This window comes from Nipponia nippon, unplaced genomic scaffold (assembly GCF_047370975.1).
Source record: "Nipponia nippon isolate SJK-2023a ecotype South Korea unplaced genomic scaffold, ASM4737097v1 scaffold_9, whole genome shotgun sequence".
NCBI classification, from domain to species: Eukaryota; Metazoa; Chordata; class Aves; order Pelecaniformes; family Threskiornithidae; genus Nipponia; species Nipponia nippon.
This window is the reverse complement of record NW_028262413.1, coordinates 44466328-44486002: the sequence shown is the minus strand read 5'-3', so window position 1 is coordinate 44486002 and position 19675 is coordinate 44466328. Positions and strand designations below refer to the sequence as shown.

Genomic DNA, 19675 nt, shown 5'->3' with positions numbered 1-19675 from the left:
GGCCGTAGAAGGCAGCCCTCAGTATTAAAAATAAAATCTCCAATGCTAGCATTTTACAATTTTAAGACCCAGCAACCTAAGTGTTTGCCAACTGCAGTCGTTCTTTTCATTTTGGCTTCTCTTGGGCATATTATGTGACTCTAGTTTTACTCATTAAAGTCTCAGATTGTGCTTGTTTTGTTAACAACCGTTGGGGCAGGGGTTCTTACTCTTAATTGGCACCATCTGGAAATGAGAAGGAAATTGCTCAGGATGAACGCAAAGACGAAGAAAGGCCTTGCACTTTTCCACGGTTGCAAAACTTGTCCCATTTGGAATAGCCACATCTGACCTGGGAACCAGCTCGCCCTTTATTTCTGCTGAGGGCTGGAGCGAGAGGATTCTTTCAGGATAAAGACAATCTACACGTTGCTAGCAGAACCAGAAAATAATCGTTTAAAAGCAGAAAGTTGCACAATTCGGGCTGCTAGCGAACCAGGCCTTTTTATGCAAATGGCATATCTTTGTTCCCAGGTTTTTTCCAATCTTGCACCACTTGTTCAGCATTTCCTCATTTTCTGGCGCTGGTTTCCATAGCTGCATGCAATCACACTCTCACACAGATGCCATTCCGTGTTCAAAGCACTGAATGCTACAGGGCATATTAGTGTTTTTATGCTTTAGATCTATCTTTATGTAACTTCAGAGCTCATTAATATATACCATTTTGTGTGATTAAAAAACAACAACCTGGCACATGAGAAGCTTTGAACAGGAGAATGGATTGCAAAGAAAATGGCTTGCTTCTCATTATGCAGATTTTAAGCTAGACATGAGATGGGCCCAGCGAGTCAATGGACAAGGTACAAGTTCTGCAAGGTAATCATTCCCTGACTGCAGCCGAGCAGACTGCGTGTCAAAAAAAACCGAGAAAGAGTCAAACACTATTTGAAACGTAAAGATTTTCACACCATGATTTCATCATGGTGGATGCAAATGAGTGAAAAATGCCATGATGGTCCTTCTAAGGCTGTTTAAAATCTCAGGGAAAGCCATTCTCTCTTGCTGTGTGAAAAGCTAGAGACAGGGCTGCGGCATGGAGGTACCAGAGCAATGGGCTCAGTATGACCATCTAGGAGCACAGACCAGAAAGCTGTAAACTCTCTGGCTGTTGGTGAAGCACAATTCTCCCAGTAGTTACAGCCCGAAAAGTTGACTCTAACAGTGTTGTGCCAAAAAGGATTAATATTATGGGTGCCAGAGCATAATTCTTCTCTAGCTGTGGGTGCTGGCTTTGAAGGATTGAGGTGATGAATATCTCCTGCACCAAATCAGGTGATGAGGGAATTTTTCCAACCATCAGTTCTGACTTTTCAAGCTGCTTTCTGCCTAATGACACCAGCCTGTCCCCTGCTCACCAAAGCACAGGCTGTTTTAGCAACACATGACAGAAGCGATTGCCCTTTCCGGTTGAGTGCCTGTCCCTGACGTGGCTGTCTCTCCTGCCAGGGCATCCTGATAACCTCTCAAGAAGATCACACAGCACAGGCTCACACCCTCATGCATGCTGTGGTGGCTGCAATGATGAGGAGCTGCGGGAGGAATCAGGAACCAAAACCAACTTGGGATACGGCATCCAGAACCTCAGAGATCTGAAGGTAGGGAAACAGCTTCGTGCATTTGACAGTAATCAGAGCACAAACACGGTCCTGAGGGGCAAGAGGACACTTTGGTGTGAAAAAGAAGGGGGACAGTGCAGCATGAAACAACAATGACTGTTTCTGTGATACCTGTAATGCTGTAGGGGCATGTGTTTTATATGGCAGCATTGAGCAAAGCAGAGAGGCAGTCCCCCCGATCCCTTTGAGAAGTCCATATTTCTAAGTAACAGCTTTCCAAAGAAAAAAAGACACTTTGCGTTAGGATGGTTGGGAATCTGCCGTTGTTGCAGCTTGGGCAGTAGCAATGGAAAATCTGGTGTATAATCCACCCAAAGCTCACTAAAACCTTCCAGAAATGGTCAGGCAAACACATTTTCCAGTCTTAATCCCCGAGTTTGTGTTAAGGGATATGTGACTCGAGTAGCAATGCAGCCCCCTGGCTGGCTGGCGGGGTGACGGGGAGATCCACACAACCCACAGCGACTCCATGCATTTCCCCAGTGCTGGGCAGTTCTCGCTCACTTTTCCTTCTTCCCATTCAAAGGAACGTACTGATTATATGCAACTATGACAGCAAATTGTGACTAATGTATGAAATGAAAATCCCTGCCTGATGGCACAGAGTTCTTAGACAGCTACTCTGCAATTACTGCCTTGCTACAATTTCTGCTGGGTGTTACTTGCTCCAACACAATACCAAGCACAGGCAATTTACCGCAAAGGTCATAAAAAAAAAATTCTCATTAAACCCACACCATTTAAGAGCAGGTAGTTTCCCAGCTTCTGTTTCTGCTTGGTGCGAAGCCTTGGAGGCTCGCTGGGTGGCTGCCCAAGGGAAAAATCCCTCTCTGGTGTGAAGAACAACAGTCGCGGCAGGGAGGGCGAGCTGTGTGCTCTGCAGGAGGATGCAGAGGCTGCCGAGCTGCCGTCTGCTTCAATCCCTGCCCTGCTGAACCAGGGGGATGTAACCGGCTGCTGAGAGTGCAGGCGAGATGCAGGGAGGCTTGGAGCTGAACAAGTCTATCGAGTAGTCAATGGCCTGAATTTAATAGCCATTTCATTCCTGGGAACAGCAAAACCCCTAGGGACTTGGCACTCTCTCCCATGGGATGATCTGTTGAATACTCTGCAAGATGCTGGACCAAATTCTCTCCGCAGCAGCATCAGGTGCTTGCAACTGCTGCTCGGAGCAGGCAGGGCCAGTTGGCAGCAGCGTGGGTGTCGTGCGAATGTGCTGATGTAGCACTGACACGGGAGCTCCTGCCAGGGCCCTGCCTGCAGAAGGCTAGGCAGGCATGAGAGCTATCTTTGTGCAGTGTAATTTACTGACAGCCCCAGCTGTCCTGTCTCCTGTTTGGAGGTGGTAGAGACCCCCCGCAGAGGTGCCACAACTGTGCCAGTCAGGGTGAATCAGGCTCTCCGAACAGCCACCACCCAGGCGTTTCGCCTGCTCCAGCTGATGACCTGTGCCAGGAGACGGCATCTGTGCAGCCCGGCTCGCGCCGTGTGCCAACCGGCTGCGAGAGCTGTGCGGAAGGAGGAGCAGCGCGGGGAGCAGATGCTCCACGGGCAGGCATGAGCCTGGCTGGGGGTCAAGCGCTTTTGGGAAGAAACACGCCGGATCTGCTCCGGGGAAGGCGGTTCACATCCCTGTGACTGGAGACTCAATTCAGTCCAAGAAAACATGAATGTAACTATGGATGTTGAAAGAGCCCAACAAAAAAACCCATCAGTTTACCAATTTTTCTTCCAAGAAAGTACCATTGTATATTTAAAATGAGTTAATTCTCTTCCCACAACACCTTAGTTCATCCTTTTTTTCACCTGTAAAGCTTTGTTTTCAATTGGAATATTATGATTTATAGAAAATATTTGATACACAATAATAACAGTTATCCAAGGAGAATTTGTATATACAGAGAGAATTTAACCTCAAAGACTCAGTTCACCTATTCATGTGTGATTTATATTGCCCCAGGCTCCGAGGCAGAGTGAACATTGACACCCTTTGATGTTGAAAGAAACCTAGTGACTGGCCTTTGGAGAGATTTGTGATGTCTCTATCAGGCTGTCAATGGAAAACCAGGCAGCAAAGCCAGGCCCCCTAAAGATTTCAAGGCCTCGTAGGCAGAGGGATCGTGTAAGCATTTTACTTCCACTGAGTGCTTGAGAGGCTGAACACAAGTGGCCGGTCGAACTGAGTGCTTACAGGGCGCTGTGCTGTAGTCGGCATCTGCACAGCTCGCCACGACTGATGGCCTTTTGGCACGGAAGAGGTGCCAGTGTCACTGATGGGGACATTTAGCAACTGCACACCCCGGGGTGATGGAGCGCTTCGGTTTCTGTGGCAGCCTGGTAGGGATGTGATAACCCGTGGCCAAAGTGAGAAATAAACCTTTATTATTAGACATGGAAAACATTTTATTGCACTTGTTGAGGGGCAAATAAGCTCTGTTATTTCTGTGGTATCAAGCGTCCAGGGTTTTCCGTTGGGCGAAATAGTCTTGAGTAGGTTTGTCATCCCACATAGAAAAGGACAACGCTGCAACAAAAAAAAAAAAGTAGGCAGCAGCAGTGTATTCTGCACTGCGCATCCCTGGCACAGGAACAGACCCTGCACCGAGGTTAGCGATGGGAATCAGGTGGCATGAGGGAACAGGAGCTGATGCTCCTTGTGAGTCGAATTCCCAGGCAATGTGTTGAGTAACACTTTGGAAGATAGGATTAAAATTCAATACAATGCTGATAGATTGGGGAAATGGCTTGAAAACAGGAACATGTGATATAATAAAGACAGCTGTAGAATGGTTTACATAGAATTAGGGACTGCTGGCTTGGCACAGCAGGATCTGAGGATTACTGGGGATTATAAACTGAAGATGCATCTGAAATATGATGCTATTGCAAAAACAAACAAAGGACCAGTGCTCCGTGCTCATACTGAGGCTGTGAGCTCATTTGATTCAGGTGTGTCCAAGGTTGCTGCTCAACAGGAGAGGTACAGAAACCATCCAGGCACTTAGAAACTAAAAGCAAGGGGGAGCTGGTATGGACCACTTGGCAAAGAAAGACTAAGGGATCTTCAGAAAAGTGAAGCTGCTGGTAACTCAGCAGCAGAGGAGGAGACTGGGCAAGGACCCCAGTGCCTGTGTCACTAAATGCCTTGCCCTGGAAAGGAATCAGGCTCAGGCTGTTAATTTGTGCCTGGTACATTTTACATGTGATGGAGATGAAAAGTTGAACTTTCTTTTAAAAAGCCCAAATCTGTTGGGCAGCAATGAAGGGGGCAGGAATATGGCAATAAATTTCTTTGCTTCTCTGGCTGCAGCACTGAAAAGCACTCACACCTTTAGCATTAGTGATGCCATATATTGTCCTTAACTTGCTCTTGTCCCTTTTGAAAGTCCAACACCGGCATCATCCTTCCCTGTCTCTTCCCTTGTGCCCTTCAAGTGACAGGACTGTAAAGTCACAGGCTTAAAGGTTGTGAACAGGATATCTGAGGCAGGAGAGCAGATATCCGCAAATTTGCCTCAGTGGGAAAGTGGAGAATAATTGTGGGTTCTGATTTTCCAGGGAGCCTCTGTGGGGAACTAATAGTCTAGACTTGTCCTTTTTGAGGCCTAATTACGTCTCTCTGTCAAACTATAAAAACAAGAGTCTGTAGCATCACAAGGGAAAATGGAAGCTATTGGCCTGTGTTCTGCATTTAATAGGATGTCAAAATCTAAAGCACAGTCTGACTGGTTTTTGACTGAGGTTAGAAAAGAAAATGCAACTAATTAGGCTGTTTCTGAATATCCCTCTCTGTCTAAGAGCTGTAGACTTGCAAACTATAACATACTGGGAGTCCCAAACTCTGATCAGTGCTGCTGTTTGGATGGGAGGGTTCCTTCCCGCTGATGGGATTCAGGCTCCACTTGAGCAGTGTCAGTATTAGGTGGGGACAGGTCCCTGGGAAATGCCTTGTGCCACTGTACCTCTCCGTGTAAAGGAGATGGAGAAACAAAGCTAGGGTTTCAGGTGTAAGGAGGTGCAGCTGGAGAGGAGCAGGGTGCTCCATGGGAAGTGTCACATGCTGGTGATGAAGTAGTCTTTTACAGCTTGCCGTGAAGATTAATTTCCAAAGTCTTTGAGAGCAAAGAAACATTTGGAAATTAACTTGTGTATGAAATGCAGGCTTTACTCTTCAGGTATCATGGTCCCCGAATCAAAGTAACACACAGTGGTCTCCAACATATATAAACCTGAAAAATACCTGAGACATCTTACGTGTGAGCTAAAGCAGTTGGTCCTAGCCTTTTTCTAGCCAAGGTGCCCTTCCATGCTCTGCTCTTCCACCTGCACCCGTGCCCTGACCATTAACTCTGCTCCCAGACTGTTAGAGCTGCCCTCTTGTTTGCAGTCTTTCATAAGCAAGCACCAGAAGACAACAACATCATGTACCTCTACAAAGCCTGAGACAACAGGAGATGATGGCCTATATTGAAATATATATGTAATGCATATATACTAATGCAATATATATACTAATGCATTAATTAAACCTTGGAATCTGCTATGTCAGGGGATGTTAGATGATGTCCTAGTGCCTTCCCCTGTCCTTTGGAAATTAGTTTGAGGGTTTTTCTTGTTGAAATCATTTCTTGGAGAGAACTGCAGCAGTTACAAGTTCCTTTTACCTTTCCCTTGTCAGCTGCCCTTATTCTGAACCAACGCTACGCTCAGCTGGCTCCTCATGTTTTACAGATGAACTGAAATAAAAGTGGAATTTGTCCCACTGTGAGAGAAAGGAAGAGGAAAAAAATAACTGTCTACAAGATTTTCCATGCAAGTCCCACATCCTTTGTTTTGCCCTCTTTTTGATACGGAAATTTGATTGTCTTCTGCTTAGAAATTCTGGGGCACCTTTCTGGTTTTCATTCTTCTTTTCTGACCAAACTTTGGGGTAGTCGTGAAACTGCCAACTTGGCCTCACAGTTAAAACTAAACACTGCAATTCAAACTCAGAGGACATCAATGGGCAGGAAAAAAATGTGGCCTCAAAATGGTGATTTTTTTGACGTCACTTCTGCAAGGTCTTGCAGAGGGATTTGAGTCAGGAAAGCAGAGTCAATGAGTCCGTAAGAAAATGGAAGGTCTTTCCAGGACTCAGCCTGAAAAGAAAGAAAAAGGGTGGAAAAGAGTGTAAAAGGAGAAAGACTTGCATAACCCAAAGGAGCTTAGGAACCGGAGAGAAACGAGAGCACCTGGATCTCCTTGGCGACTGGCAAAATACTGTGTGACATCACCTCAACAGTTGCATGGAGATTTATGGCCGTATTTTCCAATAACTGCACACTGATTTCACCCACAAATAATAGTTTCTGCAGACACAGCTGACCCATGCTGTAAAGCGTGTCTTCTCCCAAGCTGTAGCTGGAAAAGAGACTCAAAGCAGCTTGGGACCAGTACTGGAAGCAGAAAACAGCTGCTCAGTAGAAAACCTTGTCTAGGGAGCCCGTTATTCTCCAGCTTTGTATGAAGAGGCCTAATTTTGATGGACCTGCAGATGACATAGACCAACATCCACTGTAGCAGTGGCAAGGAAAGGAAAAGGACTTGGCTATGACCTGGAAATGTCTTTAGCCTTGGGTCTGTCCTGTGTTCCCAGTTGCAGAACTGATCCCACTGAAAAGGAGGGTGGCAAAACTGCGGCCTTTCTATGGATTATTCCCAATGGCCACCAACTTTATTAGGAAAAGATCTGGGCAGGAGACAGTAGCTTCATTTTGGTGTAACCCCAAGGTATGGCCATGAAGATGGCTCATTCACTGCCAAGTCCCAAAGCTTACCGAAAAGCTACTTAGATAAGGCCTCTAGCTGTATTTTTAGGAAAGCCTTTGAGAATAGTCCTAACCTAAATGCCTGTGCAAGCCATTTAAGTCTTACTGAATCTTGGCAGAGGAGAATTTAAACATGTGCTTAAATAATTTCCTGATTGCAAGCTGCAGCCCTCAGTTGGGCATTGCTGCCAGTTTAGCGACAATAGCCCTCTCCCAGCATGAGTAATGTGCGAGTTAGGCAGCGCAGGAAGAACGAAATGATAAATTACCGCTTCTGAGAGGACGGTCAGTTTGTTTGCTGTCCCCCACCAGCTCCTTCCTTCTGCAGACGTTCATCAGGGTTTCTCCAATCAGTACCAAAGCCTTCCTGGCTGCCCCACATTTAGCACAGCTTGTCAGGAGCCACCCAAATGGCACATCTGAGCACCAAGGCACGGGTCACTTCAAAGTTTTGCCCTTGACCAAGGCAATCAGAAACTGCAAAGAAAATACAGGCCACTTACAAAGGGAGGGGGAATTAATAACCACAGAGATCAAATTTAGCATAAAAAGTTACAAAACTGGAATTATGGGGGTGGGAAGGTCTGGGGTTTTTCCCCTCTGTTTTCATCTGTATGGCTGGAGGGTTGGAAGGGACGTGCTGCTCAAATAAAGGATTACTTTTGCCTTTTAATCTGCGACATAAAAATGACATAAAATTTACTGCTGCGAGTTGCCATGTAAATGAATCCAAGTCAAATAAGGCACAGGGAGCAACAAAGCAACCCAGCCCGCTCTGCTCTGCAATACTGGCATTTAATTTGTGCATAGAAATCTCAGGAACTGAAAAAAAGCTGGGACCATTTCACATGTACATCCCCATGCAAGCCTCCCTCCCGCAACAAATGATTTTTCTTTTTTTTGGGAGGGGGTGTACAGGGAGGGAAAAAAGGTCGTCAAATCCATGTTAGATGATGGCACAGATTCCTCGGCTACAAAACGCAAGGGCCGAGCAGAACAAAGAGATTTGCATTCTAAGTGATGCAAAGCAGCCAGCAGTGTTTTAATGTTGTGTTTGCTCTGTGATGTCTTCATCAGGCGCTCAAAGGCAGCGGCTCTGGCAGCCGCAGGTCCCCACGAGCCTGTCAAACTCCGTTTCCATGGTTTTCCTTCAGGCAGCACCATCGGCAGACACCACGGAAATGGACCCCTGCAACCTGTTTTGAACAGTGTCTCTGATGTAGGGCCCCAGAGCGGGCATCAAACTAGCAACAAGCAGCAAGAAAATAACAATTTTGCTTTTCGCAGGTGTCAGAGCGGCAAACAAAAGGCTGTTTATAAAAGATGCAACATCCCCTTTTTGTCGGTGTTCGCAGTTTAAAGTCAGCCGGGCAGCCATCGAGTTGAGGAGGAGGTTTTGGAGGGCGTGTGAAAGAGGGAGCTCGTCTTGAGGAATTCAAATTGTTTCCTCTTTAATCCTTTAGCCTCACTAAATAGGGCCTTCTCATCACCGAACTAATAGCTATTTATGGAGTTTCAATTATTCCATTTGAATCAATGAGGAGGGCTATTTTCTTCAAACATTTACAGGTTTTTTTCCAGACAAAGAAAGCATAAGACTCTCACTCTTCCCTCACCTTGAAGAGCACTCTTTCATTTAAATAAAAAGTTCAGAATATTTAAAGCATTTGAAACCATATTTGAGCATTGATACTGAATATTCAAGAGGTGAGAAAGACGAGTCTATGGTCTTTTACCACCATGGCTGCCTTTGTGCAATGACGGGATGGAAACAGCCTATGCTAAAGAGCAGAAGTGGGGAGAGCTGACAGCCAGACTCAGCTGGACCAGTGAATTGGTGAACAACACTGGTTAGGGAACTTCACATCTTGGTGCCTCAGTTTCACCACGTGTGAAATTTGGATAATGATTTATTTCTTCCTTAGTGAAGGACCTGGAGTTTTATGCCCAAACATGATATAAAGCTCATGGTTACCCTTGTGGTTATCATGACACTAGTGACTGGAGCTGATGCAATTCCCTCAAGGAACAGTTATCCATTAAAGAAAATTGATGGGTCAGATGCTGACCAAGTTACAAGAGAATCTGCTTTTTCCTACCAATTAGCTGACTTTATCACAGCTGCTCGGGGAGGTGCTGGGAGCCACTGGCCTCGTTGGCTCCTGTTTCCTTTGCAATGCATCTGCCAAGCCAGGGAGAAGCGAGGAGCTGGGAAGCTTTGGGAGCATCGGATCCCAAGCTGCCTTTTTTTTTTTTCCTGTAGTGGAAAGACTCGAGTGGATATTTGGTTTTATGAGATTTATGGCTTCTGTTCAGGGGCTGTAGATGGTCATCTGGGAGCTTACAACATGAGACTTTCACGCTCATCAGGGACTTCCACAGCAGGGCTTTTTCCTTCACACATCCATATGTTGGAAGTCAGCAAGCTGTGAGGACGGCAGTCCAGGATTCCTGGCTCTTCTGGGGCTTTGAGGTTCCAGTCTCCTCTTCAGTTTTCTAAAAAGAAGCCACAACTTTGTATTCCAGCTCCTGATTTCATGTTTCCCACTGCCTCAGAGACACGCTCTCGTTCTCTGTAATGGAAAAGGTCAAAATGCTCGTGTTTTTGTTCCAAATTAGCATGGAAGCCAGTGGAAAAAATAGCTCAGTCTCATGCAAAACAGCGATGCATTTTTCTGTAGATCTCTCAACCTGAAGCAGTGTAGTTCATGGTTTGACCGAAGTTATCCAAAGTACATTCAGCAAATGCTGCTTCTGTCCTCACAAAACTCTCTTCCTACACTTCCAGAGGCTTTCAGAGTAGACTGATTTAATACTTTACCTATAATTAAGTGACTAGTTAATTATTGCACAATATCTGCATGCAGACTGAAGTCACTAGGTGTGTTCAGAGACGCTGAGAGTGTCGGGGAGCAGATATACGCAATGCAGCACTGCAGCTGACCCTGTGTTTATATGAATAGTCACAAGATCTGTGGAGAAAATGAGCTTGGGATTGAGAAGGCTTTCAAACTGGCTGACATATAGGTTCGGGGGTTTTTTTTGGACTTTAATTGATATGTTAAATAAAAGCAGAGCATTTTGAAAATTAATACCGTTGCTATTTACAACACTGATTAGCACCAGAACAAGGCCAGGTACATCCATACTGATGTATGGGCAAAGTGTTAACAGATCCCAGCATTGCTAACGGCTGTGTACAAGGTTTCTGTGTCCCAGGAATAGTTAAATTCCTTTTCTACTGATAGAAACAACACATTTGTTCTCAAGGTATTAGCGTAGAGTGCAGAATTTGCTCTGACTTTCTGAAGAGCCAACTGTAGAGCAGAGCAAACATTCAATGAAATGAACAGTGGCTTGCATGAAGGGACGGGGTGAACAAGCCGCAGACTCTAGCAGAGATTTCTTTTGATCAGAGGAACTGCTCGTGACTTTTGTTCGGTGTCTCATGATGAAAAAAAAAAAATCCTCTGATGGAAAAAAAAAATGTTCCTGTGTGACAGTGGAATCAGAAGCCGGCAGTCGTAGCGCCTGGACTATTTTTTTAATGAATACTTGTGTTTGCAGGGTATTGCATGATCATACAAAATGTGGCTTTATATTATTTCGCAGTTTTGAAAATAGCTGTAAGTGGTGTGGGTTAGAGCAAACAACCAGGCAAAGCAGAACTGACTTCATTCAAGAATGGTTTGGAGCCATACTCCTGTGTAGCAGGGTAAAGGGGACCTGCCTGGGGAATTACTGGAGGGAATTGGGAACAGTTGCTTTAAAACTGAGGGCTTTTGATAAAAAACAAAACCTCATCTTCTCTGTATAGCTGCACTGTTATTTATGGATGGGGATTGAGCGGGAGGGAGGGAGGGGTGCTAACCTTGTATTCTCTCCATTGCTTTGTGAACTCTATTCTAAAATCAGGAGATTTACAGATGTATTTATTTGGCAATAAGAATACTTTGTTCTGGTTTGGAATAAACCCCTCCAGAACTGGAGTTGTCACCTGTGTGGGCAAGACTTGAGGGCTGCACGGATCGGTATGGAGAAACAGGCTGCAAGCGTAGAAGGGGAGAGCCTTACCCGGGAAGCCACTGCCTGCCCCAGCAGATTAAAACTACAGTGGGGGAAAAAGCCATTACTATTCCGGAATGAGATTATGCATGGAGTTACCCCAAGCGTTGGGCAGGGAGAAGCATGTTAACCTCTTGTGTGCTGGGAACCAGGTAGCACCCTTGAGCTCCATCACCAAATTAATAATTAGTCTGTAGGATCTCCCTCCCGTGGGTGTATTCCTGTTCTCTTGCTTTGATTTAGCAGCACAATCTCACCATTACCATCACTATTATTTTATTTGCTATTCTTGTTTTCAGGCTATTGGAGAAAAGTTTTTTACAGGAGCAAAACAGTCTGCAGTCTTACTCTGCCAGCAAGCAGGGATTTATCATGTAAGAAGTCTTTCTAGACTGTCAGATTTATATTATTCTTTGGAGTCGTGGTTGGGAAAGGTGAAAAATAAAATCAAAAAGGACAAAGAAGTTAGCACAGCACAGTGTGCATGAGGTACCCTGAGCAGAGAAAACACACTGGATGACACACTCGGGGTGAAACAGAAGTGGGAAAAAGTAATTTTATCTCAGCATTTGCTTTGGCTGACTTCTCAGTTGCCAACATATTAACGGCTCTTTCCCTAGCAACTACAGAGCTTCCAACATGCAACTATTCTTTGGTCATAAAGACAAAAAATGGAGTTTGCCAGAACAGAGCTACCCCATTCTGGGCTGCTGACAACAGTCCCAGACTGTCCATATGCTCTGCTGCACTCAGAAGTGGTAAAGCAACATTTTTGCTCCCGCTGGTGCCGGTGGTGTCCCTGCGGTTGTTATTGTTTCCATCCAGACCCTCTCCTCTTCCCTGGAGCTCCTGCCTGTTCTGTTTCAGGCTGTACCGATAGCAATGTCACAGCTCCTGAGCGCCGAAGAGAGTGAACAGATGTAGCTGTTGTCGCTTCCCTGCGAGCCAGTGGCATGGCCTGTCTCACTTTATTCCTAGAAATGGCTCGTGCCGGGTGGCCAGGGAGGAGTTTAGAGTGACAGAGGACACGGAGGGAGCAGGGATGCTCCCATGGGGCAGGTTCGAGCAGAGGTGGGCGACTGGCCCGTGTCTGGCAGGGAGGAACAGGACCTGCCAGCTTTGGGGCTGTGGGGGCTAAGAATAATCTCTTTTTCAGATGGGTTGTGTGTAATCAGTGAGATCGGGAGTGGGGAGTGAGGCAGCAAAGGGCTCGTGGGTCCCTGACTCCTGTAGGGGATAGATAGGCAGCTCTCAGTTCCTACCCAGCAGGAATTCAGGGCTCTGAAGGGTTTGGTAGAGATCGACTAAAATGTTCCCTCTCTCAGTGAGCGCCGTGGGATTTGGCTTCTCTCTGCACATAGGCACAGTGTGGGTATTAGATGAGACCCCCCCCAAACACTGCCTATGAAGACTGTGTTCTCCTTACAGTATGGTTGATGATCGGCTTAAGCCTACGCTGCATTCTAAAGGGGTGATCCCATTTTCTTCTCCATCTCTTAGCTAGACACCTTCGTCTTGCTCAAGTCCAACCAAAATCTGATCATGGAATGGGCCACATGGGCTGAAGAAATGCTGTTCGTACACAGGATGAGCAGAGAGGTAAGGATGGTGGCAACCTGGCCTCACATCTGCTTAAGCTGACTGTGGAACTGCACCCTTGACTGGCATCATCTAATTCCCACATTTAACTCCGTATGAAGCATCCCGATGTCTTACAGCCCCCGGCAGAAAGCTTTGCTGTTGTACTGACCTGGGGGTTCCTGATGCAGTGGACAAGATCAGTCAGGTCAGCAGAAAAGATGAAGGCATATCAAAACACTAATTTCTACCTTTAGCCATTAGCAGTAGAGGGAGAAATTCATTGTTCTGCTTCCCTTCCATGGAAGACAAGAGTGAGCAAAATACCAGGTTCTTTCCACTATTAAATCTATTGTCTTCCCAAACCTTCTCTTATCACAACTTACTGTGTTTTCAGAGGAGGAGATTCTACATGCCTTCTTTAGGGTAAGGACTTTTGTGTTTATCTGCACGCTCACTGCCGAGGCAGATAAGAGACTATTCTCTACATTATCACTACTTTTCTCCTTCCTAGGACCCAGTCTGACTTTAAAAAGAGGGGTAAATATTTGAACTTGTTTTGCAGACCTAAAGTGAGGCTCTGGGTTTTTTTGTACTTATTTATATCCACTAAAATACTCAGCTTGAAGAGGCTTTTTCAGCTTCTTGGGCTAAAAACTTCCCTTTTGCTAATATTCCCTTGCTCTGTTCATTATTCCCTGCTAGACTCTTCCCTCCCCTGATTGCATGTTATCACCTTCAATGGAACAGCTGTATCATTGCTAAAGGGTGTTAATCTTCCCCTATCTAACACCTTATTGACAGCTAGAGTCAGGGAGGCCCCCAGTCTTTTCTGACTTGGGTGACTTCTCAAAACATTCCTTTTTTAGCGTCCTTTTCATTTTGTACCAATCCCGCCATAGTCTGACCTGGAGAGGTAGCCACAGCCTAGCACAGCCCCTCCTGGGCTGCTGAAGCCAGGTTTGAAACGTTCTGCCTGTATCCATTCTAGCAATTATAACCAGGAGAATATTCCCTAACAATGTCAAGGGACAATAAGCCACAGCTGATCAATAAGCACAATACCTACAGCACACCAGAGCCCAGAATAGAAACTGCTCTGGCAGGTGGGACAGCTGGCTTGAATTTTTATTTAGTGGTTGTGAAAGGCACCGTGGCTTTCAGCGAGACAAGAGCAGTGCTGACAGTGACAGATCCCCCGTTACATTGTGCCACTGAACAGAACGAGCCACTTCAGCAGATACAGTTCTTTTTTCCTGAGACTTTTGTAATGGGTTGGAATTAGTCTAGAATTTCATTTTTCTGAATTCCCTTTGCCTGACAGTGTTCTGGACTGCCCTGCAGTTTCCAAGGTCACCTTGACTTTTTGGAGGTCTGGAGAGTTGCCCTGACTCTAGAAAGATCCAGGGCAAATTTGTGTGCTGAGCTGATTGCCTGTACGGATCTGCCTTAAAACAGCCAGCACAGCAGTGCGCACCCCATTTGGGATTTCTGCCATCCCTCGTGAATGCTCGGTCCAAGGGGACCTTTTCCAGAGACAGCCTGTTGTGCAATGGAGGAGCAATAGGAAGCATCCTTCTTTTTAGTCTTCATGCTCCTTGACTGTTAAATAAATGCAGATATTCAGATTTATCCCACCTGTGTTCAAACACAGCCCTGAGGTGCTGAAATTGGCAGCAAATTGCCTTTTCCTCTAAAGTCAATGGAAAGAGACTGAAACCACTGAGCCCACTTAAGGCTTGTGTCACTTGTAGAGGTCTCCCCATGGGTGATACGAGAAACCTCAAGCAGCGGTTCCTAATAGCAACATTAAGCAGTTAATCAACACCAGTTGTCCTGGCCTCCTCTTGGAGTCACTGTAGCACAGTGGTGGCCACCAGAAGTGGGACCTGAACAGTCCACTGCTGATACAACCTTAATTTCCCACCGAGCCTAAGCATTTCTGACAGTAGAAAGCATTTACCAGTGGACTGCTGAGCAGATCAAGATGGATACAGTTCTCTTGTTGTTTGGATTAGGAGTTAGGTCCAGAAAAAGGAGACAAATGGGGTCATAAAAGAAATGTAACGTTTATTTTATAAAGTGATTTACTCATCCTACCTCTCCAGTACTTAAAAATGCAGCTGAGTGTGACATAGGGGTTTGAGTACAGGGCTGAGAAGTGGGAGTGTAGGGGCTTTTGCAGGACTTGAACTGATGATCTAATTTTACTCCCAGTGTAATTGGAGTTAGCTAATTGACTCTGATTATTAAATTTATTAGACTGGTCAAAACTGGGGCAATACTAATAGGCAATCTGTGTCCAGAATGGCTTTACCTAGCAGCCAATGTACAAGTACTCACTTGATCATAAGTTATATCCTAATTTGACGATACATGTGCTGGCTATGACTGTCAATTGACTTCAGACTTGACCCTCACAAATACTGTATTCCCCCTCAGGTACACCTTCTGTGGGGCTGCAATTCCAAATATCCTGCTGCATCTCCAAAGCCATCAGCAGATTTCTTTTGGGCATGAACTGCGCCAATGACATTTTCAGATAGGCTTGGCCAGATGTAGTTGTGAAAAGAACTAGGCCAATGCAGAGCGTCGTTAATGAAAGAAACACAGACCCCCCCCCCGGGGGAAAATATGAACATCAGGTTATTTGGCCACCATCTGATTCCTTATCAATAAGTGATGTAGCAGAAGACAAAGCTGTATTAACACGTGCTGAGAGGCCGCTGTCACACAGAGAGGCACCGCACTCGGGATGATAACCTGGTCTCGATATTCTGGAGCCCACATCAAAGCAGAACATGCCAGACACCCAGTTTTCTTTCTTTTTTGTTTAGTTTTGCTTTTCACACTACACACAAATAACCTGCTCAGCTAAACAGCCTTAGCTGACTCCCAGCACGTGAGCCCTGTGAAGCTGAGCTGGCTGGCCAGCACGTCTGCTGGATCAGGGCTGCAGTCAAGTCATCGCTCACTGGCCAGGTGCACTTGCCCTGCAATAGTTTGACATGGTCATAAATTACAAACGATTCTTTTTCCCATCTCATGAGAAGGAAGGCCATCAAAAACTGGCTGAACATTTGATCTAACATAAAATGAAAGAAAAATGCACTCAGCCTAATAGTAAGTTTGCTTTGGGATGTCAGCTTTGTTTCCTCTGACCAGACTCTCTGCCCGGACCTCACAGCCAGACAGCTAGGAGAAGTCTGAATATTATTTAAAGGATTAGTGAGGTCACGGTGGCCTGAGCCTCTCGGCTCTGAATTAATCTCCTTGGCACAGCAGCCTGCTCTCACTCAGCTGCCTGCGCTCACAGGTACATTCGTGTAGAGCAATGCCATCCAGTGGTTGCTCAGATTCATCACAAAGCCAATGGCTCCTTCCTGAGGGACATTACACGAGCCGAAATGTTTCTGCTCTTGTTCCCAGCTAAGGCATTTCTTAGATATTAAAAGACTGTGGCAGTGGCCAGCTTGATTGCTTCCAGCTTCTTTGGCTTTTTGCATGTAAAACCAAGGTATGTTTCAAGTCATGGCCACTTGAAAATGTTTAACAGACATTTTCGGGGAAATAATATTTTCTGTATGCAGTCCAAATACACAAAGTTATCATCAGGCCTGGATTTTGGTGTGGGGACTGGTTACATGGAATCACGTGGCAAATTATCCTGATTTTTGAGACAAAAATGCAGTCTCTGAATGAAACTCTCTCTGGCCAAAACCCAGGAGATACTGAGGTCGCTCAGTGGGACATTTTTCCTTGAGGATGATACCCAAGGGAAAGGACGAACAAGGGCTGGGCTGTGAAGAACCTGTCTCCATCAATGTCATAGTTTAAAGAGACCCAGTATTGCTGGCTACCCAAGGGCTGGACATTTTGGGTGGGGGGCTTTAACCTGCCTGGCCACATCCCCTCTCTGCTCTTCTCCCAAAGACCCACCATCACACGGTGCTACAGGCCAACGTCCTGTAGTGACTAAATTAAGATGTCAACATTTTTTGCCTGTTGCACTCCCCAAATCAGACGTAATTGCATGGCCACAGATGTGGATGATGTATCATACCAAACACCGTGACCCGTCGGACACGGCCCGTCCCCGGTGCATTCGAGTGCAGGCTCTGGCCGCGCTGAAGGGTACAAGCCCAGTCTCACTGAGGGGCAGCCCCTTGCAGCGGGGTGGACGTACCCAGCGGGCCCGACCCTCCTTTACGCTGGGGCCCTTTCACGCTGCCACTGAGCTGCCAGCCAGGGTTGTGCGGTGCCGGGTGCCCGCCTGCTGCCGCATTTCGGCGTGCTGCCGCTCCTCTGCGGTACAAATTCCAATCAGGCACGACAAAGCCCACCGGGTGCTGCTGACAACAGGTGTCTCATTAAACATCTCTCAACCTTACAGGCATTCGCATTGACAAGAACCAAACTCACACTCAATCACAGCTTAATCACAGCCAAACTCTATTAACAAGTCATACTAATTACCAACTTCTAACAATTTCTCAGGTTCAGAGGCAAAATATCCTTTCTTTATAGATGAAAACAGACTTGTGATACTCCAGCTCTGGCCATAATTAGGTCCTTTTAAACAAAACAAAACTAAAATAAAAATCCAGACGGATCCCTTTGTGATAATCGTCCTGAAAGTACAGTTGTACAACGAGATGTTTTGTTTGTTTTAATTTTGTATCTGCTATGTTGCCCACAAGGGTCCAATTAGCTTGTTACAGATGCTTGTATCAGTTCTATCCACTTGTCTTTTTTTTATTTTTTTTAAGAGGGGTAACTTGTAGCACAGATTGCTGGCCTGCAGGCATCCAGAGATCAACAACCAGCTTTCTGTGATACCAAGCCCCCTGTGAAACAGGCAGTCCTTACCCACAGCATTCATAATGCAAAGGGTAAAACGAACAGAGGGGAGGGAGGAGCTTGCACTGGATTTTGGATTATCGTGGAATAATCTGGTGTGTTCAAAAGTGGCCTGAAGATGGCAATTCTGCCATGGCTAAGAATAACTCTGACAAACTTTGGTTGCTACACCTTGGAAATTAAAATGCAGGTTTTATTTTTAATAGCGTGAGGTGCTGCCTTGCAACAAAACAGAAAGCTCTGAAGATGTGGCTTTGAATTGTACATGTCACTATTTATTCTTGTCCCCTGGTATGTTCAGCACATGTGTAATTCCGTGTTAACCTGGACGCTTTCCTCCATTGTGTGGCTGTATTGAGTGCCCGAGCACTTGAGAACTCACTTGTGTAATCGATATGCTTACAAAAGGGTACATATAAATAACATGAAGAATCTGACTTCAACTGACAGTGGGGGTATCGCAGCTAGGGCTAATGCCTCATCCTTAACTCATGCTGCTGCTGGAGAGGAAAAAAAACACACAACAGACTGAGTTAAGGACTAACATAAGATTCCCTAGCGTTTTCTGAGCAGTGTAGTTAAAGGAAGAAAGCCTCTTCCAAGTACCTGCAGTGCAAAACCCAGGAGCTAGTTGTTTACCTGTTCTTGGGTTTAGTTGCTCTTTGCTTTTCCTCTCCTCAATTTTAAAATGAAATTAACATTTCTCCTGGAAGATTATAATGATGCAGCTCAGCAGAGACTCACCAACTCGAGGCTTAGTATCAGCAGTTATTTTTACCTCTGGTGCAGGCAGTCAGCGAGGTGCAGCAGGAAGAACATAGCATACCTGAAGCTCCTCGGAGAATGCTGCATTTCCCAGGGTGGGTTGGTGTGATGTGGGATCCCCCTTTGTCTTGCTGTGAGGGTCATTACGTGATGTGGCAGCTCTGTGGAGCTGCAGGCACCCGAAAGCGGCTGCAAGGAGGAGCAGGGTGGCACCCAGCTATGGAGAAGAGCGGGGCAAACCCACCCACCTTCGCTTCCCCTGGCGCAGCCCCACAGGCTCCATCCTTTGCTTGCGACCGCGGTGTGATGAACAGTCACACAATAGCTTAACGGTAATGTAAGACAGGGAGAATCGGTCCAAAAATTATTGTTACCTGGCAAGAGCAGGAGGCTTGGGTTTAAGGTTCAGTGTTGAAGGCTTTGTCTTGTAAGGGTACAACTCTCTCGTCCTGACACTGCCATCCTCCTCCATCCCGAGGCTTACTGGGTACGATGAAGTGATGGCCTGCCAAAGGATGGAGCACAGGAGACCATGGATCAGCCCATTGTACAAAGCATAATACAAAGCAAAGCCTTTTCTGCAGTTTTCAGGCTGAAGATGGATCAGGCCAGCATTTCCCTGCTTGCCAGCCTCCCACATGAGCTGCCAGCGGCTTCCCAAATGTGGTTCAGCAAGCAGATGTACCAGAGAGGGACAGGATACAGTTAAGTAAAGGTGCAGGTGAGTAACAGGGAAATAATGGTGAGGCTACACATGGCTGCTTCTACCCAACGGCAGAGAGAGTCTTTTATCATTACTACTGCAGCAGCCGTAGTAATGGCACTGAAGAGCAATGGGCACTCTTGTTTCTTTGACCCCAAGTAGATGTGCTTGGAGCGGCCACACTGCCATTGACAAGTGGCATCTCTCATGCCCGTGAAGGGGAGTTTCTGAGGCTCTGG

General features: G+C 46.0%; 1 long non-coding RNA gene across 1 annotated transcript; it reads left to right on the top strand.

Moving 5' to 3' along the window:
* Nucleotides 1–1507: 1507 nt before the first annotated feature.
* LOC148050307 (uncharacterized) lies at nucleotides 1508–19437 on the top strand. Its single transcript, XR_015701248.1, has 3 exons — nucleotides 1508–1637; nucleotides 13031–13129; nucleotides 19318–19437. It is a non-coding gene; the product is annotated as an uncharacterized LOC148050307 (long non-coding RNA).
* Nucleotides 19438–19675: the final 238 nt, after the last annotated feature.